Consider the following 27,670-nt stretch of genomic DNA (forward strand, 5'->3'; position numbering starts at 1 on the left):
AAGAAAATTGAACAAAAAATATTCCCATGACTTTCTGAAAATTCGTAGCAAGACATTGGAAGACCAGATGCTATAGTCTTATAAATTAAAAAGGCATTATATACAGCCAGCTGTACCATATAAACTCAGATTTTTATACCACATTGTGGTGTTCTGTGAATCCTTATTTGTTTTCAACATCTGCTCAGACCTGTCCATACTTCCCATACATTAATTAATCATATACTAGAACATATCTTTATGTTTGAAGTTTGACCCAATAAGAAAGCTATTATAGTATACTTATTGGGTGTTTGCTAAAAACAAAATTGTATTCTGTTTATGCTTTTGCTGATTGATGAAAATTGCTTTACTTTCCTGCATATTTCTTAGCTTTGAAAAAAACCTTAATTGTAGGTTAATTTATGCAAAAACATTATGGAGCATGAACTCCATATAAATATCCTTCTTTTTTTTTTTCAGTTCCAGTTGATTATTCACTTCCACATGAAAATGTTATACTGTTTGGCTTTTTGATGTATGTCCTTTCTTATTGGCATTACAGCGTTCTTCTACTGTCCTGTTCTAATTTTTATGGGAAGTTACTAAATTCCCCTCTAGGCATATCACTTAATGAGCGTTTTAATAAGGCCTTTGTGTGATCTCCAAACCCAGTTTTGGCTTTCTGTGTGCTAAGGTGGCACAATGAATTAAAAACAGGATACTTGAAATTCAGAGTTAAGTATTTCAGCTGAGTCTGCATTTTCCTGTGTAGATCCTGCATAGCTTCTCAGTTCAAATTAGAAAATCCAAGGACAAATCCAAGCCAAGAACTTTGAACAAAGCAAAGCCAGAGCGACACGTTTATAAGACACTGCAAATGCCACAAAACGTGGCAATATCCTAGAGGGTGCTCAGATCTATACAGGCAAGATTCCCATTCCTTTCCAGGCAGTGTAGGTTTTCATGTTATTTCAGAGGCACTGGTAGCATCTTAGAATATCCTGTACCCAGATCTGCTCAGCCAGCATCAAGAAAGAGAGACTCAGATTAGAACAAGTCCAGAGAAGGGCTTGCAAGTATTTGTAGGCGGGCAGGGAGTTTTCTTATGGGACAGGGCTAACTGAATTTGGCTTGGTTAGCCTAACAAAACAGGGACTGACTAGAGATACAGAGCCAGCATTGTGGATGTGGAGCCATGAACTACTATAAACTGACCAGGAATAAATTTAGACAGGAAATACAAGAGGTTTGTCACATGACACAGAGCAGCTCTTTCCTTGGACTGTGATCCCTTAGTTTTCTTTGGGAAAAGCTATCCCTGATAGGGTTGGGGGGTTTATTGGTCTTTGGGGGTTGGGCCTGCAGCTGCTGGTTTTCCTGTCTCCCTGTAGTTCATGAAGAGGACATATTCCCCAAGACTAGCGCTTTATCAGAAGTGGGCTGGTCATTGAAATACTTTCCTCTCTGAGGGTTCGCTATCCTATTTCTCTGAAAGCCAAATAAGGTAGGAGGGAGTAATTCTTTCCCTATATTTGGCTACAGCTGATGTATAAATAGTGGATAAAAGAAGGTATGTGGCAAGAAGTAATTTTTAAGAATTGAATGTGCGTAAAGTGTGTAGGTTTTTCCATCCTTTATTCACTTCATTAAATGCAAAGCAAGCAAAGTTTTAAAATAACTTTAATAAGTGTTTAATAGTTCCTAACACATTTGAATGGAAATGGTTATATTATCTTTTCCATGTAGGAGATACTATTAGGCTATGATTTTAAACTTCATATTTGCAGAATTATATCTGCCATATAAATACTCAAAGTTTTAAAATTCAAGCACATTTGGGGATTCTGGGAGCCTGATTTTTAAATACACATTTTTAGTTTGTAAAGGTTTTCAGTACACTTTGAAACATATATGCATTAGGATTAAAGGCAAAAGGAAGCAATGAGTGGTAAATTACTAGTGGCTGAAATAAAACAGTGTTTCGGGATCAAAGTGTGGGCCAGCATTAACACAAGCCTCTCTAAATTTTTGAATGTTTTCAATTCTGCAGCTAAAATTGATGCCAGAAGAGTTAGATTATATTTATTTAATTTCCCCCTTTTTATCATCACAAATGCACTGAAATACACAGCACATAACACACTCTGCTTGTATTTCCCTGGGATGTATGTAGTCTTATGCCCAGTGAAAGCATGTGAGTCAGAGTAAAACTTTGTCTTCAAAAGTGTGAACTGAATATACCTGGTCACCATGAGAAAGTTAAAACAGCTTATATTAAACTGTCCAATATGGTGTCACTGATTAATAATGATTGAGTCTGTAATAACCATGCAAATGTAAACTATTCATTTATTCCAAATACGTATGATTTGGGAGAATGATATCTCATATAATCTGGTGTTAGTCTATTCACTGCATCATAAAAATTAATTTGTCTAATTAATGACATTAGTCCTTTTATACATGCATAATTCATATTAATTGATAGGTCTGCCTAAAAAGAGTACCTTTTGGAAGAAAAATGATCCTATTAGTGCAAGTTTAATCCAAATCAGGGCTGACAAAGCATGGTGCTTTCAAGGCTTATCTCCAGCTTTGTTAATTGTCATAAGCATTCTAAATTGATTATTCTTACATTAGCATGGGACATTTCATTCATCAATGCTTTGCTGTAAAGAAAATTTGTCTAATGGATTTGGGTAGCAGCACTAAATAAGTGTGTTGGTCCATTTTTCCACTGTAGCTACAGGGGTATTCAAAGCATATTAATTCACTAATACTGAAAAAATTAACTGCTAAAATATATAGAAATATAATACAAAATTAGATTTCTGACACTGAATAATTTTTGTGATATTTCAATAGTAAATGAGTGCGTGCACTAGCACTTTTATTGCTTTTCTGTTTCACAGATGCCTTGATAAACAGCCAATGTTAATATTTCTTATGAGTGATGTTGCTTCACCTTCCAGGGCCACAGGGGCACAAAGTGTAGGATAAATTAGTTAAATATGCATTTTAAGGAGCTGCTTGGAGGAACAAAAATTATAATATAGTCAGGCTTTATAATGTACAACCTTATAGTTAGCATTTTAATAATTTATTTGCAGATGATCAAGTTTACTATTGGTCAATGAAAGAGTTCAGACAGACTGAGACTTTAGTGAAACAAGTGAATTTTAAAGTGTTTGTTGTTCTCTCTGCCAGTTAAGTTACAGTTCTGATTTTTATTAAATATCTTCATAAACACAGCAAATACAATCTTTAAAAATTCATCTGGTTTCTGCTCAGAAAGGGAGGGATTGACTTTCAAAAACTGCACTCCTTTTATAAGTATTGGTTCTGTTGGCAAACGGAATGCACTTTATGTGCACTTTTTATGATACTCTAGTTTCTTTTCCCCATTCACCTGATCTTTGTTTGTCTTGCACTTTCTAGCATTCTGTTAATCAGTGGAAGCCACTGTGGAATCACATCTGCGGCAGTGCCAAGAATTTCAGGAAGCTTTTTATAGTACTTTGCAATTGAAGGCATGCATCATAAAACAAATGGGGAGGAAGGGAAGATGCTGTCCAGTAGAAGTTGAAGGCTTGTTCTCTCCAACTCTCTAATCAGTGCATATTTTTCCACTTTTCTGAGCCTGTCATTGAACAGCAATCCATAAAATGGGGCCATGCTTGACCTCCATTGCTTCTGCTATAGTTTAAAAGGATCCAGGAAGGAAACAAGAATGCTTTTCCCTATTTTTGTTCATCTCAGTATTGGTAAGAGGGAGTAGATTAACACTTCAGTTTAGCCTAGGAGTTTTGAGGTTCATTCTGTGTTTGTATGGGGCTTTGGATTCTCAATACCAAAGCTGTTTCTGTGCCTGTGCTGCTTTATCTTGGCTGTCTAGTTCCACAGGGCAGGTTGGACATGTTTTTGTTTGTTTTTGTTATTTCAGACACTACAAAAAAGAGATCTGAGGTCTTGATCTTTGTATTGTATAATCAGATTCCACTTCAGACAATGAAAGCAACAGATAAAAAAATGCAGCTGAACAGCTGGCTAGGCTATTTTCCATTCTTCAAACACAAAACTTAGATAAAAGTGAACAGTGTTGGTTTGAATTTAGTCCTATGGGAAGGGATTTTCATCTTGCTGATGAATTTTATGCAGGAAGTGCTCTGTTACTCTGTAATAAAACCCTGACAGTTATATTGTAATTGTACAGCATAGGGTGGTTCTTCAGTTTGCACCAGGCTAGGAATCAACACAACCTTAAGCCTGATGTTACTTGCATTAAAACGCAGCTGCTTAGGAGCTTATTGTTTATGCAGAAACACAATGGCAAGGACCACCTTTTTGCTTGCCTGTTCTGTAATCCTGACTCATTTCAGAAATAAGTAGTACTACTTCAATTTCATTTGAAATATGTATCCTAACATTGTAAATTTCATTCCTGTATAAAAATGCACTTAGAATCCATAAAAAACCCCATGTACTTCTCCTTCCTGAATGCCATCATTTGTAAGTATGCTGTCTTCATTTATCACCTTTGATTTAGATCCAGTCCTGATTTCTGAATTATATATCCTAATAACTGAAGCTAGGATGGATTGCACCTTCAAGTTTATATCCATTCCTGTGGTCTAAAAAAAAATCCCTTTGTTCCAATCATGACTGGTTTTTCACATCCATTTTTAATCCATATGCCAAGCATTCTCTGTAGGGTTCAAATTTCAGTGAAAAAGGAACACTTCCGAAAGTTGTTCAGTTTGGTTTACAGTAGACAATGTTTGGGAAAGACAGAGATATTCCATATCCCAAAACTAAAATATACCAGATGTGCAGCTTTATTCTGGTTAAAAACAGATCAGAAAAAAACATATATAATATTCTTTGTTTCCTAAAAGTAATTTAATATTGCTTTCAACAGAGAATATGATACTCCAATTTTATATAGTAAAAATGGAAAAGCTATATATCTATGATAAAGAAGGAAATGAAAACAAATGACCTGTGTTTAAAATCCAATAAAATTCAACAAATACCTTCATGTCTGATATTAGTTGAATACATACTTCCAAGTCATGTAAGAATTAATTACTGTTCAAGTAATGTCATTTACCAGTGCCTGCATTTAACAGATTGCTCAGGTTGACATGGGAGTCTGGTAATTTTTATTATTTTAAAATGAATGGAACTAACAGGTTTTTACTGGTCATTCAAGGAAGTATTATTGGGTTCCAGTATGCCTCTCATGTGCTCTGAGTTTGAAGGATAAAAAGCAAAGGGATAGTTTTTCTCATTAAAACACAACAGTGAAATGAGATACTCCCCTCTTCTTCCTTTACACCACAAGAAGCAGAACACTATATTTCCTCCAAATGCTTTTGTTTGTTAGGGGTTTCCTGTAAGTTTGATTGTTTTAAGAGACAGGAGAAATGAGGAGGAGTTGAACTTGTTGGAAGATGTTTAATGATCTTATAGTTGTTATTGTGGAAGTGTCTGCAAGATATTGTTTTCCCAGGCTGACAAGGAGAGGCTTTTAAGATTCACTCACCTTCAGAAATTAGACATCGCGGTAATGACTGAAGTATGGGACCTTCACAGACTAAAATTACATAATCTGCTAAATCGCTTTTCCTTGTCCATATCTTCTTTTTGGAGTGAGTACAGAGGATATAGAGCTGTCCTCTATATTCTCCGCAGTCTTGATGTCTTTCATACAAGACATATGTGCCTAAGCATATATATTACTATCCTTAGGTTTCCAGCTGTGACTAGGATTTTGGAAACTATTAGGTTTTGAATGTTTGGAGTTGGAGTTCTGGGTCAGCTGGTTGCAACTTTAAAATCTCAGCCATGAAATTCACATCCTGTTACAAATTCTGACTGCAGTGTTCAGAGATGTTCATATTTGGGTTTTTATTTTAGTCTTTTATTTGATTATAGTACAATGGCAGGAACAAATAAGATTAAGGAACCAAAACGATTCAGATGGATTTTCCCAAGTCTGGCTCCCCATTGAATAAAAAAACTAAAACCCATCCCACAAGATTTGTGTTCCTGGTGGGTGTCTATGGCAAAACCAACGAATTTACTGGAGAACAGATCCCTTATTGGATAAATCTATGGTCCAAATGTCAATTCTGTATGACATCTGTCTGGCGGTGTATGCTAAATCCACACAATGTCCTCTTCCATAAGCCTCTTTAGAAATATTATTTGCAGGAACATAACTAATATTGGCTAAATGAAAAAATCAAATAGGTATGTACTTTCCAGAAATAGATGGGCTTGGGACATGGCCTGATAGATTTCTGCCTTTATCAACCAACAGGGGGAAGGAAAACCCAAGTGTGGTGCTGTTTAGGCTGTCACATTCCTATACATATCTAAAGGCAAAGGAGGTAATGAACAGAAGTATCGTGATAGAGAACAGGCTTATGCTTAGAAAAGAAAACACCAATGAAGTCTGTTTCTTCTATGTTTATAAAGCCTTTGTCTCCAAACTCCCATAACTTATTTTAATTGGAATGAGGAGGGAGAAAGGAGTAAGAATAGTTCATATTCTGCTTTCTGCTCTCCGAAAGTTAATCCTGAAAGAAGAAATCTCAAAAGATTGTGTTTGCATCACCCCTGAGTCAGAATATCTCTATCTGTTCTCACAGTACAGCTCTCTGTGATGCTTTGATTTAATAAGACTTGGCTCGGGTTCCTAATGGGAGAGTCTTCCGTGTAAGGCCCAGCAACTGGCTTACTTCCACTTTTTGTTTAGGTTACATTCTTCCTCAAAATAAATCCTCCATAGGCTGGCGAGAGGGAAGTGATTGAGCAGCCTCATATAGAGGATATTCCTCTACAACATCATGGGTTGTCTGTAGCTGTTTAGGTTAGATTCTATGGATTGAAATAATGGCATTGCACAAATGAAGTAGTGATATCAATGCAAAAATGCTAATAGATTATATAAAAGAATTATGTTAAATTGGAGGTGTTCCAATAACCTTTCAAGTTCCAACCAGGTTACTGTTGATGATTTTCTTGGGGCCAGCAGATTGGGAATTCTGGGAGGATAAGTTTGTGGTTTGTTTTTCTTTTTTACCATGTCCCTACAATTTTAATTTTGAGCCATCAGAACACAATGAAACTGCTTGTCAGAAATATAGCATGGCTTGGCAAAGTAATGCAGCAGCTCTTGTGTACATCAGGTTATTGCTTTAGAATATGACACACTAATTACACCATGCTCTGTTACAAATTAGTGATGCCATGTCTCACTCTATGAGAATTATTATGAAATGCTGCTGCAGATAAAGGGCATTATATGACCAAATGTTTATGATCATCCAGAAGGAGATAAAAGGTTTGCATTATCCAGGAGACAATCAGATTTTCTCTGTCCCAGCCCTAAACGAAATACCAACTTCTAATATGTTGATGAAAGATTGTCTTTCCCACGTTTCCTCTCCTCTCCCATTCCTTTGTAAAGCAATTTCAAAGTAAACAATGGCCTACCACCAAATAAGAGTTTAGTAAGAATAAAAATTGAATTTGGTCTGCCTGTTGACAAGCTGATTGATTTGTGAGCTCTTATGACTGAATCCTCTCTTAAATGTGCTCTCATTTATCATGTGTAAGATTGTTTCAGAATCAATACCAGCTTAACACAGAAGCATTTCTGCCATGAACATTTTGAAAACAACTTGCCTTCTCAATATTGCTGCTAATTTTTTCAGGCAGAATTATCGGAACAGTTTAATTGCGCTTCGCAAGTTAGCACATGCTTATACTAGGTTCTGCTTTGAAAGGATGATTTTCAAAGTAACTTCTATATATCATCTTTTTAAGAGAACAAAAATAGATTAAAATTGGATTTTCCTTCCTCTTCTAATGGGGAAATCAGATCGAACTTTCTCTAGTTGTTAAATGTGCCCTTTGAAAACCCATTTTCCAAAAATTGGATTTCTTAAATTAGCTTTTTAACATAATTATTAGCATTCTATTGGAATAAGTACTAGAAAGCAGTCTGGGAGAAAGCCTGCTTGTGTATGTGCTCCTTTTCTTCCCCAGTGCTTGGAAGAGTTTAAAGTTACTTTTCTTGATTAAACACCCGTAAATTACATTTTAAATAACAGAGAAAGACTTTAAAGTCAAATATAGTACAAGGAATGGAGGAGTGAGGAAACAGAGGAACACAGTAAAAGGTTCAGAGCTCTTCAAGAAGTTCACGTGTTATCTTGGGCCTAGCATGCAACTCTGCCTGTGCAGAAGGATGGAGCATGGCAAAGCTGGGCGCCACTCTGTCCCTCCTGTCACAGGGCAGGGTGCACCGGCAGCAATGGTAGCATAGCTGGTGCAAACAGGGGAGAGCAGAAGTGAGCCATGCTGGGTACCAGACTACCAGCCAGCAGGGAAGACTGGGGCAAAAGAATACTTGGTGTCAAGTATCTTCCATCTGCATTCTGCAGTCAGTGTGGGTTTTTTCATATATTTTTACGCCTTCAAACAGTACATGTATAACAAGCAGTCTGGATATGGCAGGATTGATTTGGGAAATAATTGAAATGTTTGTTCACACTCCAGTTTAACTCTGAACCCTGAAAGAGAGATTTCTGTTGAGCTCATTTGAATTTGGTGTTCTGAAGGACATTACCTCCAGACGCTCCCGTATGTAGTCTCAGATGGTCTCAATTCCTGTTTGTTGAGGTCAGCATTTAGTCTGCTTAGGGCGAGTCAGAAGCACTTGCCTTAGTTTAGCCTGTAAGGCACTGGGCTATACAACAGATCCAGGAACCAGCTGTGCTGTCACTTAGGAGCATTGAATGCTATTTTAGAAGGGACCTCCTGTCACCCAGCCCACAGCTATTTCACAGGTTCCCACATCATACAAACCTTTTCATAGATGTGTCACGCTCAGAGATACTTCATTTGAACAAAAGGTCTGAACGTCACAAGAAAAAAACGTCCTGACTGAAATTAACTTTTTTACAAACAAAACTTTATTCTATGTACAAATATATATTTAATAGTAACTATTTTTATACTTCATTATATTTTATTTAATATATAATTATTTTTTATTTATAGTTAGGTATATTTAAATCACATTTATTTCACCGAGGAAAAAAGAGAAAATGTGTTTTGATTTTTCAGGGAGTGGCTTAGCCTCTAATCAAAACAATTAGTTATTCATACAGCCTTATGTGTTGCATTATTCACAGTCCATAAATGATTTTACTACACTGCTTTACACTCTGCTACCATGTTATCTTGCTGACCCAGAAAGTAAATCAGAAATTTTATTTTGAATTGTATGATAGCTCAAAAAAACTTCCAGGTTTCACCTTGATTTTTAGATTTCCGCTGAGGTTCTGGCAAACACTAAATCGTGGCTGCACTGAGTATATGCTCTGTCTCCACTTAGATTAAAAGAAGTTCTTCTGTAACTTTAATTAGAGCAAGACACTATCGTATGATTGATTTAAATGGTTTCATGGCTACAAATTAAGTTTCTGGAATAAATTCAGCATTTGGATGGAAAATAAAAAACTAAAATAGCTGAAGTGCTAAAACAGTTGAAGGTACTTGCAGGTGATTAATAATGGACAAAATGATCATAAATAGAAAACAAAAGCGGAGATATAAGCATTTAAATAAACATGATTATTACTGTACTGTGCAGTATAAATTTGAATTAGATCTGGGGTTCAGCTGTGGTTTAATTGGTGCAGACAAAACCTAAATGTGTTCTGGAGCCAAATTATAAAATTTTTAAAAAGTTTCCTCTTTATGCTAAATATGTATATGTTCAGCTATCATTCTCAAAAGAAAGGAGTGGTATTTTTTATGAAATATCTGTAACAACCTATTTTTGTACCATAAAGTGCTATTAGGTCTTACCTCAGGGTGGGAGATGATGATAATGTATACATGCAGACAGATAAATGATTCAATTCTTACTTACAAGAACAGCTGACAGTGATTGCTTATGCTCATTTCCTTTATGCACACTATGTAGACCAGGAAACTCCGGGTTTTGTGGCCTTTCATGTTCTCCAAGGTAAATCAGTCACTCACATAATAATTATTAATTATTTCATGTTGGCAGATTGTTGTACTGGTTTATGACAGTTGAAAGTACCACACAAAATGCAAAAAAATGCAGCCACTGATAAAATAAATTACAGCTCCAGTGATAGCATAAATAATTATTAGCTGTTTGTAAATAACTGGCCAGGTAAATTGAGATATTTGTTGTTGAGACTCAGCTCACTTCAGTCTAAACCGTCAGCTTTCTAGATTATGAAGCTGAAGGTACGCAACAAAGGTTTTGGTTCATATTACAGTGGATTTATCCAGGTCATATTTGGGTCTCTACCCTGTATATTAAGAACATATGTGGTTAAACTTTTATTATGCAAGATATACACCAGTTGGTTGTGAATTTCTTGCATTGTGCTGACTCCAATATTTAATTTCAACTTCAGGCCTCTCAGAGCTGTGGTGTTTGGAATATTTCTGATTTTAATCTGAGCTCTTTATCCTGCTGTGCTTTCAAACTGGACTCCTAATCACCTAGCTGAGTTGAACTTTTCATCTGGGGAAGGCTGTGAGGTATCCTCGCCAAAGATCAAATACTCTCAACTGCTGTGCAGCATGGAAGTGAGCCAAAGTGATCACCAAATGCATTGTGAAAAAGGAAAGGAAGCTGTGATGTTCTTAATATATTTCTCTATTAGGAAGCTCCTCTGTAGTTGCTGAATTGGGGATATCTGCTGGTAAGGCATGGCTCCTCTGAAGAAAACCATGGTACAGAGAAGATAGTTGTTGTCTGCGATAGGTTTTCCTCAGCAGCAGCTAGAGAACAAGCAGGCAAGTGTGGGGCTCACGGCATGTTGCCAGCACTGTGAGGCCTATGAGAACTGACCCTGTCATCTTGGCCTTCTTGGGGACTGCCCACCCTGTCCGTGTTCTTCCCCACCACTAAATTTTCTTCCAGCAGGGTGGATAAGGTGGAATAGAGGGACAGAGAGGTATTTGGTTTCTGCTTTAAAGAGCTGAGAAGATTAACTTTTGCAGTTAATTCCTTGTCTGGTTGGCTAGAAGAGTAATTTTTACTTGGGAGGATCTGCTCATGCTGCTGGATGCCATGGGAAGAGCTGAAAATGACAAATAAATGTATTCTTGCTCTTGGTTTGATAAGTCTCATTTTCCATTCCTTTTCTTTTACGAACTCTTTTACAACATGGTGTCATGTTTTTATGGTCCCTGTGCCAAAGCAGGAGTGCTGAGCTCTTGTGATATCCATGTAGTAATACTCGCAAGCAGAGTGCTCTTATCCATACTGCAAAGCATACTTTGTGCTTCTGAGTGGTTCAGCTGCTAGCAACAAGCCACTGATGCTTTTCTACTTAAAAAGGGTCTACAAAGAATAAATGAATTGTGCTATGAATCATATGGACATTGTGTATCAGTACTCCAGCATTATTTTTAAGTGAAAGGTTGTTATGCAAAATAAAAATCCTTTTGTTTTTTTAATTTTACCATAATTTATCACTATAATCAGGAAGTTTATTCATTTATAAACATATCTTATCTTTAGCATCTCAGTCATATGCAACTGAGTTATCATTGTTTATATTATGTAGATGACTCATTTCCCTTTCAAGGATGTGCAAATCATATGTCATATACAGTATCTGACCTTTCTTCTTCCAGTGTCTACAGGCCACCATTTGATTATTTAAAGCAATGCTTACAGTAATGATAACAATGTCAGACGAAACAGTGTAGAAGGAAAAAAAAGTCCCTTAAGGATGGCTGATATTAAATGCATTAATATATTAAATGCATAAAATATTACTGCAAAAGCAATACTGAGAAAAGTTTAAAATAATAGTAGTAGAGACCACTTGGAAATGCGGAAGAGAACAATGGGAAAAAGAGCAATGTGGAGCAAACTCTCTAAGAAATCCAAGTTTTTTCCAGATGAATTTCAAAACATGAAAGGATTGACTTTGTGAAAATGTAAATTCAAACATGAGGCTGTAACCAAGAAGGCAGGCCCTATTCCTGCAGTGCAAATCTGCCATGGTTTCAGATTGCAAATCAGACGATGTCCCTTCATGATTTCCCCTCTTGAAACAGACTTCCAAAGTGCTAATCGTTTCATGTCAGTGGTTGTCTCTGGTATCACCTTGGAAGGGAAAGGGATAAGGTAAAGGGGTATCCCTGGCAGTTAGCAGAGTTTCACGTTTTTCTACGTGTCTTCTCTAACCGCAGTCATTTACAATGTTATGAAACTACCAAAAATATGCTTTCAGAGGTGCCTGGCATTACCCCAAATGTAACACTGCATCCGTTCAGGTGTCAAGTGTTGGCAAAGTGTAAGGTGCCGTACAGACACAGAACAGGGAACCCCCAAAGTCCCTTTTCTGTTAGATTTGGTAATGGGTGTCTGTGATAGCTGAACAGCAGAATATTCAGATTGTGTAGCCCGATCTGAATAGTACCAAACCAAACTTGAGTCCTGCTGAGGTCTGTACTAAGTGCCAGAAGAGGTTACTAGCTAAAGTGTAATGCTAAGCCACGAAGGGAGCCAGCTCAGGTCAGGAGCTCTAGGCACGACACGATGGGGTCTAGGAAAGCTCATGCGTTTGGCTCTATGTCATACAAAGCAGCTGCTTCGCCTTCAAGGACAATCTGGCTGTGCTGGTGGCATGCCTGTGTTTGCTTGGGGTGGTGGCGGGTGAATTTGGTCTGCTGAAACCAGACTGGCCCCACAGGGAGCTGTTGTGAGTGCCTCTGCCCCCACGGCAGAGTTAGTGTGCGACGTGGCCTCCCTCCCTGAGGTGACTGAGCGTTGTCCATAACCTTGCGGGGGGTTCCTGCTCCCCTCTCTTTACAAGCATTGTTTTCCACAGGGCGCTTTTTTTTTTTTTAATTATCTTTTAACTTAATTTTCATTACTCTGACTCATTCTGTTTTGGTGGAAAATCTGTATTCTTTTTTGTATAAAATCTCTGTTTATGACATGTGTCAGGATAGCATATAAACTACTGCTGAATCCCACCTGTACTTTTAATCTTCTTGGAACTAGAGGATTTTACTAGCAATGGATGTTATTGAAATGATTTTAGTGTGTGTAGTTTCCTAATTTGCTAACCTTACTATTAAAATTAATATTTAGGTTTTGTATCTTTCAAATGGGAGTAATGATGTTAGTTATCTGATGTTTATGTCTTTCAGTCACGAAAATGTTCCTATTTAGGCTGTAACAGGCCACACACATGTAATCACAATAAATAGCATTTAATATGTTTACAGTAGTGGAAGGATGAGGTTAACTTCTGTTTTTATATTGATGGACTCAGCTGGACTTGGAATACTATTGTTTACAATTAGCTACATTTTTGTTGTTGTGCTTTACCCTCAAATTAAATCTTTATTTCATCAACTAACCCTAGGGATTCCCTGTTATAATCAATGTAATAAACAGCATTAGTTGATAGCCTATAGCTGATGTTCATTTGTAATTAGGCTTGTGTTTAAAGAGGAATAATTTTCTAAATTTTACTGCAATAGTTTTCCTTTAGATTTATTTATGAAAGGCAGGATTAAAAGTTGACTATGGTTTGTCTTGTCTCCACATGTCTTTAAAGCAAGGTCACTCGAATGGGACAGCATTTTTCAATGTCTTTTTTTAAGCTTAATTTTAGAAGGGAAATTACTAACAGTCAATATGGGCTGAGCACCTAACAACCAAATACTCATTCGAAATTCTGCTCTACTACTTTGTCAAATGCTTTTTAAAGACATGGCTAGCATATTGACTACCCACATAAGACCAGAGCATATGGCAAGTATCAGTGACACCCTACTAAACGGAAAAAAGTAGGAGCAAGATGCAATGGGCCAGGACACAGGTAACAGCCTCCAAGTTAAGTTTTACTTGGTAAAAAAAATGGCCAGAGGCAGAAGTCCTGCAGGACTGAAATATAAGCCCTTAACAGCAGTTCTCAGAATGCAGGTGACCCCCAAAGCCTTTTGTGTATAGCAAGCAAAGAGACACCTAGTGAAAGCTGGCTTGCAGAGGAGTTATTAACTTTACCCATTAAGTTACCCTTCATTAGGTAATTTTTGAAAATTTGTAAATGCCTGCCTATGCAACATTACTTTAAATCTGATGAGGTGATAGGGTACAGTTCTGATCTCTGATGAAAGTAATCTTGTAATAAGCTTTAACTGCTAAAGCAAGACATGAACAAAACCACTTTCGTCATCTGAAAGAAAATAAATGGAAAGAGTGCTTTATAAAGTATGTTCTTGACTAACCAAGAGGAACAGCAAGCTGAAAGAGGTCCCAGACTTTGGGTACATTTTATACATATTGCCAGATAAAGCATGTTTTTGATAAAACAGAACGTGGCAAATTTGTGCGCATCTCAGATTAGACCATGGGTGTTTAGGAAAAGAATAAAAGGAGAATGGGCCTGACAAGAAAGCTGATGCAGTATTTAGGTATGGGTGGTTTAAAGCATATATCTGTGTGAAATTCAAGACAGCCCTGAGCGAGTCACTCTGGTAGTAGAAGTCATCCAGTTTGCCCTGTTAGTACAGTGCTTTATTTCGATCCAGCTTGTGCCATGTAGATTTACTCTTTGAAACAAGATTAATTTCCCCTAAAACCACTGCTAATACTCTCAAACCTCCTGCTTATGTGACTGGTTTCCTGCATTTAACTCTGGGAGGAAGTGTCGATCCACCCCTTCTGAGTCTCTGGTTAACACTCCTTGCTGCCAGCTAGTACTCAGGCTGGACGAGCTGAGCCCACTAATAAATGAGCTTTAGTTAATAAAAGAAGAGGAAAACAGTAATCGAAAAATGGAAAGGTACAAGAAGGAGATTCATTAATTTGAGTTTTGTAGTATGGGCCATTACACAACCTCTGGGATGCAAATTGGTCATCCTTATTTGCATGATTACTCATGTGCATTTTATTCAAATTTAGTTTAAAACATTTAGACAAAACATATGTGTAAAGCAAAGACTGATATAATAATTTGCAAGGTGCAAAGCTTATTGTCTTACCATAACAAAGCTACTGTCAGAACAATTTAATATGCTGCACTGGACCCAGAGTAGGGTTGTTCACCCTGAGCTGTGAAGGCAGAATATATTTCACTTGAGAGACCTGAGATGTTTCTCCTGCGAGCTAGCAATTCTATGCTTATATGGTTCCAGTAATATCTGTTTCTTTATGACTGTGATGATTTCAAACTCATGGATCAGTATGTGCAACAATCTTTCCTAATTCTCATTTGATTTGTGTGTGTGTGTGTGCATATATATATATGTATATATTTATACACAAATGCATAATGGTAGAGATGCAGGGCATAAGAGACTAGTAAAAAAGCATAAAGGGTTTCATCTGGAAATCACAGGTTCAGATAACTCTGATACTGACCTGGTGTAGGTGCCATCTTGCCTAAGTGGAATGAGTGGAGAATCCCAAGTGGTATTGCAGAGGTATGCTTATTGATGAATTGGGTGGAGGCTTATGGGCAACAAGCTTCTAAAAGTTAAATGGAAGACTCTAGTCTATGTGGTTGCTATTTAGGATTGGATCTTTACGTACTAAGATACAGGTCCTCAAAAGCGTTTGAGAAACCTAACTGAATTAAATGCCAATCAAGTAGAAAAATAGGAGTGAGATGCTGAAATGCCTTTCAGAATTGTCTGAGGTAGATGTGTAAATACAATTGTCTTGGATCCATTTGTGGATATTCTGCTAAAGCTGGTTTTCACACTTGTGGTCCTGAATTTTTCCAAGAAAACCATCATGCTTATCCAAGACACGGAACAACAGGGAGAATTAGTTCTGTGAAGAAACAGGGAGTGAAAAAACATCTTTTCTGCCCGATAAGATATAAGATATATTACCCTTTCATAGGAAGGTGTATTTTTGAATTCCAGCTATGCACAGGAATGTCTTATTATTTCAGATTATTAGCTATTAGTTCAAATGAAAAATATGTTATATGACTGTGGTTATGACCAGACTGTGAAACTCTTATTTGTGCTGAGTAGTTTTCACTCTGTGACTAGCTGCTGTGAAGTCGGTAAGGGACAGATTGTGACTTACCTTGGTATGCAGCTGTTCACCTCAAATTCCTGGGAAGACAGTGGAACTACACATGGGAGTAGCTGCTCACTGGTGTAATGAGGGGGCTTGCAACCTGACCTTCAATGACAAAGTGCATTAAAATCTGGGCTTGACGTTTCAGGAAAATTTTAAGTGAGAATAAATTAACCACTTTATGCCAGATATCCATAGCAGGCCTTGGAGATCTCATAATCATGTGAGGAAATGTGCTTCTCAATATGGGAGGTTTAAATAAAAATAATTTCATTTGTATTCAGGTAACATTTTTATAGCATCAATTTTATGATAAACACAACAGCTGCAGCAAGATTGTTTTTCTTGCTGTAAGGCATAGTAGAGAGTGTTTGCCAATTTTCTGTCTCAAAGAAGGTGTCTTCACATCTTGATTTAGCCCTGAATAATTCAGCAGAATCTTTAATAACAGACTTGCATGTTATAAGATCCTAAAACATGTTATAGTTTAAAGAGGCAGGAAGAAATTGGATGTCATCATAGGACTGTGATTTATAAAGAGTAGTTTTAAGGATATGTTGTATATTATTTGGTTTATCATGACTGACTTTTGCTTGACCTAGGTTAGAATCTGTGACCCTGAAACAAACTATATTCCCTTGCTGAACCTTATAAAAGGTATACAGAAAAGTACATGCTTATCTAATGCACTTAATTCATTCTCTGCCAAATACATTCTTTCTCCAAGTGTCTGCTTTCATGAATGGGAAGGAAAGAATTAACCTAAGGGAGCAGATCTGTATCCACAATTTCATCTATAAATAAGGAAAAGAGTTATTTTGCTATGGCATGTAGGAGGTACAAGAGCACCAGCCTGAGTTTTACAGTAGGATTTTTTAAATTGTTTGAAATAAAAATAACAAGGGCTGACATGAAGACCAAGAGCATCTTCAGTACTGAAGTAATACATATTTCTCTATTTTTCCAAAACTTCTATACTTTCAATTACAGTATATTTACATTAATGTTTCCTGTCTCAATAAGGCACAATCATCTGGAGCAGTGATGGCAAGTTGTTGTCACATAACCAAATCCTCAGTTCGCTGAGAAACATTGGACATACCAAACACCTAGGAAAAGGCAGAATCGTGGGAGTAGTTTGTACATGGACACTCCCAGAAGAGTCTGCTGCTCCAGCGAAGGATAGTTTGGGCATGAAGTTATGTCCTAAGGTGTCCAGGCTCACTTTTACAGATGAAGATGTGCAGCTGCATTATAATGCCACACTCAGCCAAGTAAGTGCTTGGGAGTTGCCTGAAGTTTACAAGACACCATCTGACCACCCCTGATTCAGGATACACAGGATCACATGAATTCTCTAAGTAACTTAAAGAAATTATTCTTACAGTGCCCTTACCATTTGAATAAGCAGCTTGGGAAGATGAAATAAGGTATGAGCAGGATATATTTTGTTGACAAACACTCTAACATAGGAAGAGCAGAATAAACATTGGCTTGCAGCTTTGTCTCTGGGTTGCATGCCGAACGCTAATCAGTATAGTGTGGTATTTTCCTAAAACAAAATGGCTGCACAGTCATTAAAGTAATGGAAAATCTTTACAACAAGAACTTTCACAAAAGGATACGTTACATGCTAATCAAACTTATGGCAGCTGCTAGAAGGGATTGTCAGTTTCTTTTATGATGAAAACCCACATGGGGCCAATTCACAATGCTGGCCAAGTTACAGGTGTCACATGTATAAAACATGTAGTTGGTTTAAGATTTAATTAGGACTTTCTTCTCTGATCATAACACTTTAAAGGAAAAATACACTTCGGATTTAATTTTCTTTGAGAGTGGTTATTAATTTGATGTGATTGATGTTAAATGGGAATTAAATCATAAACGTGATTATGCTTGTGGTTGGATGTTGTCTCAGCAGATTGTTTCTGCTTGTCACTTTTGAATGACTGGTGACGTGATATGGCATGTTGATTTTTATTATTGCTTAAAGATTTCACTTTATCATCATTTGTCAGGAAACTGATTTTCCTCTTAGTCCCATTAATATTAAATCTGTCATAACTAGATTAGGATAGAATTGTTATCTAGTGAACCTATAAGCCCTAGGCTAAATTTTACTCCCAGGAAAAAGACAGCATAATAATACAGAGCGGAAAACCAACCAACTAACAAAAAGTAAAGCTGGAATGTGAATACCACCAGATGAGAGAAATTTTTTTTCCCCTGTAATTACGGTGTATATGTCTGTTCACTTGCCTAAAACAGATTTCAGAAGTGTTTACACCTGAACTGGAAACTTGCTCTTCAGTGCTAGAATAGGTAGGAAAAACTACTAAGGTGAGGCATTCAAAGATGGAATATCTTTTAAAGATAGTAATTTACAAGTTTAGAGAAGCAGTCATTTTGATTTTCCTGACAAGAAACCTGCTTTTGGCAAAGATAGTAGAGAACCGTACACCATTTCTGTGGGCAACCCCCTCCCCATTTTGGTTCAGAATGCACCTAGCGGAATTGTAGGATTTCTGTCAACATACAGAATGGACCCAATGTCACTAACACATGTGCTGCCCTCTTTCGTCCAGAGAATTGGTGAAAATTGGTTGGTGCAATATACCCTTTTACAATCAGAGTCTAGTCTGAAGCCTGCTAGGTCAATTAAATGGACTTCTGTGGTCTCACATCAAGACTTACATTTGTTGCTCATTTGCACTAACCAGTATTCTTCTCTGGTACTTATTTGATGCCCATTACTGTGATATCTGAGAACAAAGATCATTGAGAACAGATACTATTTCTACCAGAAAACAGAATTTGGTACTGTTATAGGACCAGAAGAATCCTATTAATCCACAAAGCACAACAGAGTATGTTTCACACAATGCAAGCCATGTGCGCCTTCTACCCAAGCCACAGCACACCAGCTGAGATAGCTGTGGCATATCCCTCAGTCTGAAAAAATAAAAAATTAAAAAATCAGTGTTTTTTATTTCAAATTCTGAAAAAAACCCCAAACAGTTATTTAAAGACAAAGTTTTGCTTTCTAGATCAAGTTTGGCTACAGAAATAAGTATAACCTTGAAAAATATGTGAGGGTTTTATACATGATCCCTGCTTTTGTATTAGTCTCAAACCTAGTATCTGATTTGTTAGAACCATCTTTATTATGGATAAATTTATAGGGTTTAGACATCTCCCTGCTTGACTGATCTGCTGTCTACTATCAATCTTTGACCCACACTGTGCAAGGTATGCCATCAATTGCAAATGACTGTACAGCAGGGCAGATGATTCTGGATGCTATAGTTTCTGAGAACCAGTGTACGATAGAATATTGTTAAATGAAAAAGCTAAACTGAAGTTGATTTTTGTACTGAGAGTACCAATAATTTACAGGTCTTTTAAAATATGCTTTTTAGACTTGAGAAATCAGTCAAAACTAAAGCTTTCTTGCAAACACTTCAATTTAAAAAAAAAAAAAAAAGCCTTTTTTGGCAATAAAATGTCACTTTAAAAGTTCCTCTTCAGTGCTAACGACTAGTAACAAAAAAATTCAGAAGTGAGAAACTCCAGCAACAAGCAAAGGAAAGCAACACACGAAGAACATTAATTGTCTAAATGGCTGACAGATTATTCAAGGACCTTTCCCACAAGAGAACCCATTTTCAAAGAAAGTCTTTTAATATGGTACAGTGAGACTCTGAAATTCAGCATCAGGCACATTAGACTGCAGTTCTATTTTTGTTTAGATCTGTGGCTTCAAATATACCGAAGTAGCTTTTGCTAGCAAGTATTAGCTGTATTGGAGAACCAAAGAAGGAAGGGGTTAGATTCTGCACTGTTAATACAGAAAGCAGGAGAAAATGCAATTGAAATAAGTGGAATTACAGAGGAGTAAAACAAGTCAGAGATCAGAATCAAGCCTTTGTTGAAAAAGCTTATGATGTCGAATATTAAATTAATCTGATTTGCACTGTCTGATGGTGGCCATTAGTGCCTGAAGTAGAGGCAATGAAATGCTAATGTGATTAGTTAGGAACACTAAAAACAACCAGTACATTTTTCCTTTGATTGTCTGTGTGTTTAAGAATATTTCATTACTTCTGCTTCCTTTGAAATAAGGGTAAGATATAAATCATAGGCACAGATATAACTAGTGGTTGTGACATTTTGTTACAGACTTTAATTACATGAATCATAAAATATTGCTACAATTTTCCAAACTGTTAAACCTTAATTAATATGAACCCACAGGGACCACCTTGATGGTTCATAATACTCTGGAATCTCTCCTCCTACAGTAGTAGTTCATATGGTCAAGGAGTGCTTTATAATTTACAGAGAGTGATCAATTATTAGAAATGAAGCCAGACAAATTAATTTAATATAAATGGGGTTGTATGGAGTTTGACTAATTCTTTTTAATTACCTATATGTTATTTTTTCAATAGTCTAACAAAGGGAACAATTATTCTTCCCCACGTACAAATTCATTAATCTCATTACTGTGCAGTATTAATATAATTTTATCACACATTCCAGAAGTGGCGCACATTGACAAACCATAATGAATCACAGCATTAGTGTACTATCACTACATTAATTTCAGGACATGCCTAGCTCATCTGCAATTTACGTTGAGACTTAGTATAAAATGAGCTGAATAAGCATGTAATTATGACATCTGCTTCTTTTCAGGTACCTCTTTGTAAATCAGTGACAAAGGAATAACAGGTTTAAATATGTGTTAACACTCTGATAGCATGTATAATTGCAATATGGCAATGTGTAATGAAGATTAAATTAGACTGTAGTGTACCTGACATATGCAAGAGCATAATTGAACCACAGTAATTGTGGAATGAAAAAGACTATAAAGTACTAATATTTCAATTCAGTAAGGTAAAGAAGTAGGGTGTATTCAATTCAGTAAGGTGTAAAGAAGAAATACTAAAATGGTGACGCAAACAAGTACATTATTTTTATAAGGAAACATTAGTTATGTTCATAATTTTTATCTTCAGTATACTTAACATGTTCTTGGTGTTAGGTAAAGTTTTCATAGACTCTGCTGCTTTGATCCTTCTTGGATTTCAGGTATCTAGGCCCTGGTTCTATACTTCACCTCTATAACAGCAGATAATGCCCATCACATATACATATAATACTACTGCTGCATGGTTTATGAGATACAGGAACTGACTTTCAAACATCTACTGTGGTAAAAAACATTCATTCACTGAAGCTGTGTCCTTGAATCAGGGATATGAGGAAGGGTTATGTGCTTTGTCCTGTATGAGAGACAACCTGAAACATGGGAGATCAAACTGTAAGCCAGAGGGCATGGCAAATTATTAACTATGTTTTAACTGAAGTCATTATTACATAACTGGTAAAATATTTATTTTAGATGTGTATCATGCTATACTTCAACTTCAAATCACTTGTGGAGGGCAATTAATTCTAAAGGTTAGTATGAGAATAATAGGTTTTGCATTAAATACTCTTATTTGAACAAAAATATACAAAATCTGTGAAAATTACTCCTGTGAAGTCTGCGATGTTATACCAGATGTTTACATTATAACCTAAATGATACTAGTATAATTTAAGCAAAAATGTCTTTGCTATATGAACACAAATTAAGACATTCATATGCAATAGGATATTATATTAATGAATCCTCATTATTGTATTCTATTAAATCATTCTCATTGTAAGAATGATTGCTTGCATCTCTCATAAAACACAAAAACCTCTTCATGCTTATGACAGCACATAATAACATTTTAAATAATAATCTGTGATCTCTCTGTCATATATTTATGTACGTATGTGCACATACCCATGTGCATTTATTTATGAGACCACACAGTATATTTCCCCTGAAAAATGATGTGTTTAGGAATTCTGCAGCTTCTTAGACTTTCTTCTGACAGTAGCTTTTCTTTTGTGCTACCAAGTTGGAAAACATCAGTTCCTCCAAGTGGAATTCCACACAAGAATATGTTAAAAATAAGTTTCAAGCTATATAGAAGGGTTTACAGTGAAGCCATCGGAGCCTGAACAACAAATAAAACAACATGTGACCTTCTAAAGAAAATTGTAACTTTTTTTAGCTCCCACTAGGTTCCCCTTTTTCAGAACTCTCTATGGCTCTTATTATACAACCGGCTAAATAAATTCCCTTGTGGTATTCCTATAAAGACACGTTAAGCAGCCAGATCAGCCTGCGCCACAGAGCAGGTTTCAGCTGGAGCGCGGACTCCAGTTTGCTTGGAATTCCTCGCGCAGGAAGTTTACTGAGCTTCACATGGCCAACAGCCACGGAGTCTCGTTTGGGTTGGACAGGGCCCTAAGAAAGCACGCTCTGGCAAATATTTTCAGAAATTTCTCTTTGCAAGTCTTCCTAGCCTTTGGTGTCTAATCTGTAACTACACGTGCACACTTGTATACACACATACACCCATCCTGCATTAATAACAAACACAACATAAGCTGCTTTATCAATTTGATTTTGAGTAGCCAGATGCGTATAGAAAGGTAAATACTATTTTAGTCTTGATATTGACAGACTGAAATTGCAGAATGCAATAGATCTTTCTGTAGTTCTACTGCTCATGCTTGCTAATTTTCCTGTCTCCTATCTTGTTGGCTCACTGTTCGTTTGGAATCCTGGGCTTTAACTAACAAATTGATCTGATGATCAATAAAAGCATTAATAGAAGGATATGAAATTAGACCAGAAAACTTCAACCTCTCCATTTAATGGAATGGTGGAATTTTTTTCTGGTGGTCTTAGTCAATAAACAGAAATGTTAGAAGATCTTAACTACCATTATGTTAGGACAGACAAGTTAGTTTAAGATTAGAGGAATTATTAATAAACTGGGACTTCTTTTTAAGGTTTAAAGCAGCAGTTAAATAACAGTTACTGTTAAAACTGGTAAAAATAATAATAATATAAGGGAGAATGGGTTTTACTTGAAATAACACAAACTCAATTTGTTATCTTGTAAAAATACATATAACTCCTGGGAAACAGAAGCCTCAAAGATTTTTAAAATTATAAATTTGCTATGTAAATGAAGCATCAGTATTTTTATAAAGGTATTTTTACAGTATTTTTATTATTTCATGCCAATATAAATATGAGATTTGTTTAAATCGAATAGTCATAATGAGGAAAATACAGAAGAATTGTAGGAGCTGTAATTTAAGCTCAGTTATGGAGAGTAGGCTAAATAATGGCATAACCTTTTTCTGATGTGCTGGAATATAAATACCAAAAAACCCTAAGCGCTCTTCTAACAGTTTGTATGAATTACAATTCCAAAATTTTTCCAAATTAGGCTGAAAAAAGTATCTGCTTATGCACAAAATCTGTTTAGTTATCAGATTTACAGGAATGACAATTAATAGAAACTTTCAAACGTTTCTTCTGTTATCTGAAAATTATTAACCTATAGGAATGTTTTAGTCATGTAATGTTAATGTCACCTGAGTTTAGGAAATGAATAAGACTACTTGCTTTTAATGTGAATTAACAGTGAATAAACTTAAGATTACTGAGGTTAAAGGAATTGTAGGTTCTCTTCTCCACATAAATACAGGCATTTTCTCCATAGTACACTTGCTAATGCATTGCTTTATTTTGTTTCAAAATCTGCTGAATGGTAGAGGATCTACACATCGCTTCCTTTCTTCCACCAGTTTAAGGCATCTCACTTTCAAGAAGTTTTCCTGATATTTGCCCTACATTTTTCCCTTTTTACATTAATCTTCTAACTCCTAGTTATATCCCATGAACATCACTAGATAATTCTTCTGTCTTATTTGTGTGTGTATATTCTTGAAATATTTATAGACTGCTAGCATGCCTCATATCCCCTACCTAGTCATTATTTGGCCAGTCTGTGTTACCTCCTTTAAATCTTTCCTCATAAATCTCTTTCCCTTCACTAACCTCTTTTGCTGCTCTTCTCCAAATTCCCTTCATTTTTCTAGGTCTCTCTCACAGTGAGGTGGCCTATGCTGGACACAGTGTTCCAGATGTTATTGTCTTCAAGCCATGTCGACAGTGGTCATTACCTCACTGCCCCACGCTGTGATGTTTCTGCACAGACAATGTACAATTGTTTTGGCTTTTTTTTTGTGTGTACATACTTCTCATTGCAAACTGATGTCCAACGTCTTATTAGGCAACAGTATTAAGAATCTTTGTGTTATTGTTCCTCAGGTTGCTCTCTTCAAACTGGATTACACATGTTTATTTTCCTTGACTATATGAGCAAATGAACCTATACACACAAACTGTTCCATCTCCATTGCCTAACACATATAGACCTGAGTTAAAATTCTTTCCCTTCTCCCTCACATTTGCTGATGGGTACAGAGCTAAGTTCTGGGGCCATCAGGAAGATACCGATGTTACTTCTATCCAGTCGTTAGGGTATAATTCTACAGACGTTTAAGACAATATAGTTCAGATTATCACAGTCCTGCCCTCCTCCTATCATTAAATGTGTGCTGCCTTTAAAGGCAGTAATACTGTTTGGGAAGCTGAGACAGACAAAAAGAAATATATATTTTTTTGGTTTAATATGCTTATATTTTATCCAGATCAGTTCCCAGAACTGACTCACTGTGCAGTCCCAGCAATATGAGTGCTGGTGTAAGGAACAGGGAGGAGAGGCTTGGCAAAGACAGGGGTTAGACCCCTAGCAGAATTGGCTTAAATTGGTTTAAAATAGCAGGGAAACTGCTAACATTAAGAGTAACTAGTAACAACAGATATGCTCTATCACATTCTGATCAAAGAATAATACTCTCTGAAAATGGCCAGTTCAGTCACATATTTTGCTTTATATTCAAGTGTCTGCATTAAAATTTATTTTTATCCTTACCTTCAATAATCATATTGTATATTTATTGGATAAAAGCTCTTCAGTATCATATGCTGAGATCTTTTTTGCTCCTTGTTATATATGCGCATTACTACTTCATGCATACACATTTAATGGGTTTAACAAAGTGGGTTTTTTTCTATTAGACAAACTTTAAAACAATTTGCATATATATAACAGCTTTAGTAAATTAAATCTATGTGAATTGATGGATTTTCATGACTCAAAGTAGTGGCCAAATTCTTAATTATTGCAGCTGTAATAATATTGAAATACAGAACTTTTCAAAACAGCTTTATTAATTTTAATGCAATGTTTAGAAAACTCTGCTTTTTGTTGAGCAATAAGCTAAAAAAAGAGCCTGACTTTCTCTTCTAATGGATTCAAGTTTTGCCATTTCTAGTTGCACAATAATATTCAAAGTATTTAAAGATGTCATGATGAGACTGACTTGTTGCAGAAATAAATAAAGATGGAATCCATATGTTTTTCTTTTGATGGATTAAGGGCCATGTTTACAACAACATAAGTTTACACTGTTGCTGGCCTCAAGTATTCTGCAGACCTTCATGGGTCAGCTCCTGCAGAGGCTCATTCTTACTCAAGAGTGCAATTACAGTAACTATTTCCATGGTTAGGGAAACAATCTGTTCTGAATAGAACATACAGCATGATGTGGATTTTTTTTTTTTTTTTACAACATTTTTGTGTTTGAGAACAGTTTTTGTTTCCAACAGCAGTACTTCAGTATTTAGTGATTTACTATAGCTATAGATTAACATTCCTCAAATATCATTAAAATATTTTGTATATGTTCATTTTATTTTGAATGGAGGTAGATTGTTCTTATGTCACAGATAATACACAGGCCTATTTTTTTAAGAAATATGGAGTCTCATTTTGTAGGTGTTACCCCTCCTTTCTCTATTTCTGTATTTCAAAATATCCATTGCAGTGTTATCAGTGCTGCATAGACCACAGAATGAAGTTGTAAGCAAATGATTCCCAAGTGCAGTTCAGATAATATATTTGAGAGTCACATCTTCACTGGCTTCATTTAGCTGCTTTTGATTTTCTCTGGAATTAGCAACAGATTAATCTGGATAATATTTTTACAATGTTCATGATGTATTGAGATAAATGTTGAGCTCTTGTACGTGTTTATAAGGTCAAGTTTTAAAATGTATATATTTATTCCTGTTAGTGTCACAAGGCTACAGTTTGAAGAGTACTCAGTCTTGATGAGCAATTCTTGGTATTGGTGTTTATGGGCTCCAGTCCATAACAGGAAAAAATATTTGCTATTGATCACTTCCAACTATCAGCCTGTTGTTGGCCAAACTTCCCCCCCAATGAGCATTGCTTTACTCCAATAGCCATATTGAGTTAAGTGGATGAGGCTATGTCTAGCACTTAATGCGGGTGTACAGGCCAGCCTGACAAACAGACTGGCCCAGTTTCCCAGCCTCTGGAATAAAAACCTGCCCTAGCTGAGGTTCCGTATCTTCTATGGCTAGAGAGAAGCACAGAGATGTTCTCATTCCACAGCTCCCTCAAGGCCTAATATGGTAGAAAAGAGAGAGAGCACTAAGAAATAATACAAACTGTAGAGCACATTTCCACTGAAGGCCCTCCAGAAGATCTCAGTGCAGGACTATTCATGATCTTCCTTGCAGTGGTGCAGTTTTGCATATTGTGTCCATTTCATTCAAGAAATTGAAAGTGTTGAACTAAGCAGTAAATTAGAGTCAGGAAAAAAATGATAGCAGTATTGGCAGAAGGTGTTAGCATGCTTTGTATGTAATGTTTAAAATTACTATGGAAATACTGTGTAGGAGGATCATAACTGTGGAAGCAACTTCAGTAATGGGAGAGAGGTTTGTTTTCCTGCAGTGGATTAGGAGATTTTATTCTGAAGGTAAATGGAAAAAAATAATTGGTATTTCAAAGATAAAGAGAATGGCATTTCAAAGATAAGAAAAATCTCTTAGCTTTACGGAGAGAATAGAAAGCCAGACCATCTTCTGGGATTACTCTCTCTATTTATGCATTTGCAGGTACTAAATATTTGATGATCAGTCTATGGCTTTCCAATAAGCCTTTCATGTTTTTGAGAGGCAAGCCAAAAACTGATTGTGACTCAGAGGTACAGATCCTCTTTCTTTGAGCATGCTGAGCACCATGTTCTTCCTTGGTGCATTATATATTCTCTGTGTTTTGTTCAAATTTTCCCCAGAAAGTAATAATGTTCAATTAAAATTTTGTTTAATTCTTTTTTTCTTTTTTTTTAACCAATACATGGGCATTTACACATGATGAGTTTGGTTTGAGCTCATTTCAAATGATAATAATTTACTTGGTGAATTTGTATTGATGAAATTCATGTATATATAAATACTTTGTTCACTTTTTATTGGTATTATTTATCATTTTCAAAAGCAATTTTCAATGACTTTTGATGGTTTTGGCTACTCAAATCTTGAAACAGATCAAAGGACACTATTTCTCTTCTTGCAAAACTTATTACATTTACAAAAATAGTAGAGCTACTGAGGTATTATTTTTCTTAGATGTAAATATATTATGGAATTATAAGTACTTATTTAGAGAATTAGGAGTTGCCTGGAAATGGTCAAATAAATTAAGTGTT

This window comes from Platalea leucorodia (assembly GCF_965183815.1).
Source record: "Platalea leucorodia genome assembly, chromosome: 8".
Taxonomy (NCBI): Eukaryota; Metazoa; Chordata; class Aves; order Pelecaniformes; family Threskiornithidae; genus Platalea; species Platalea leucorodia.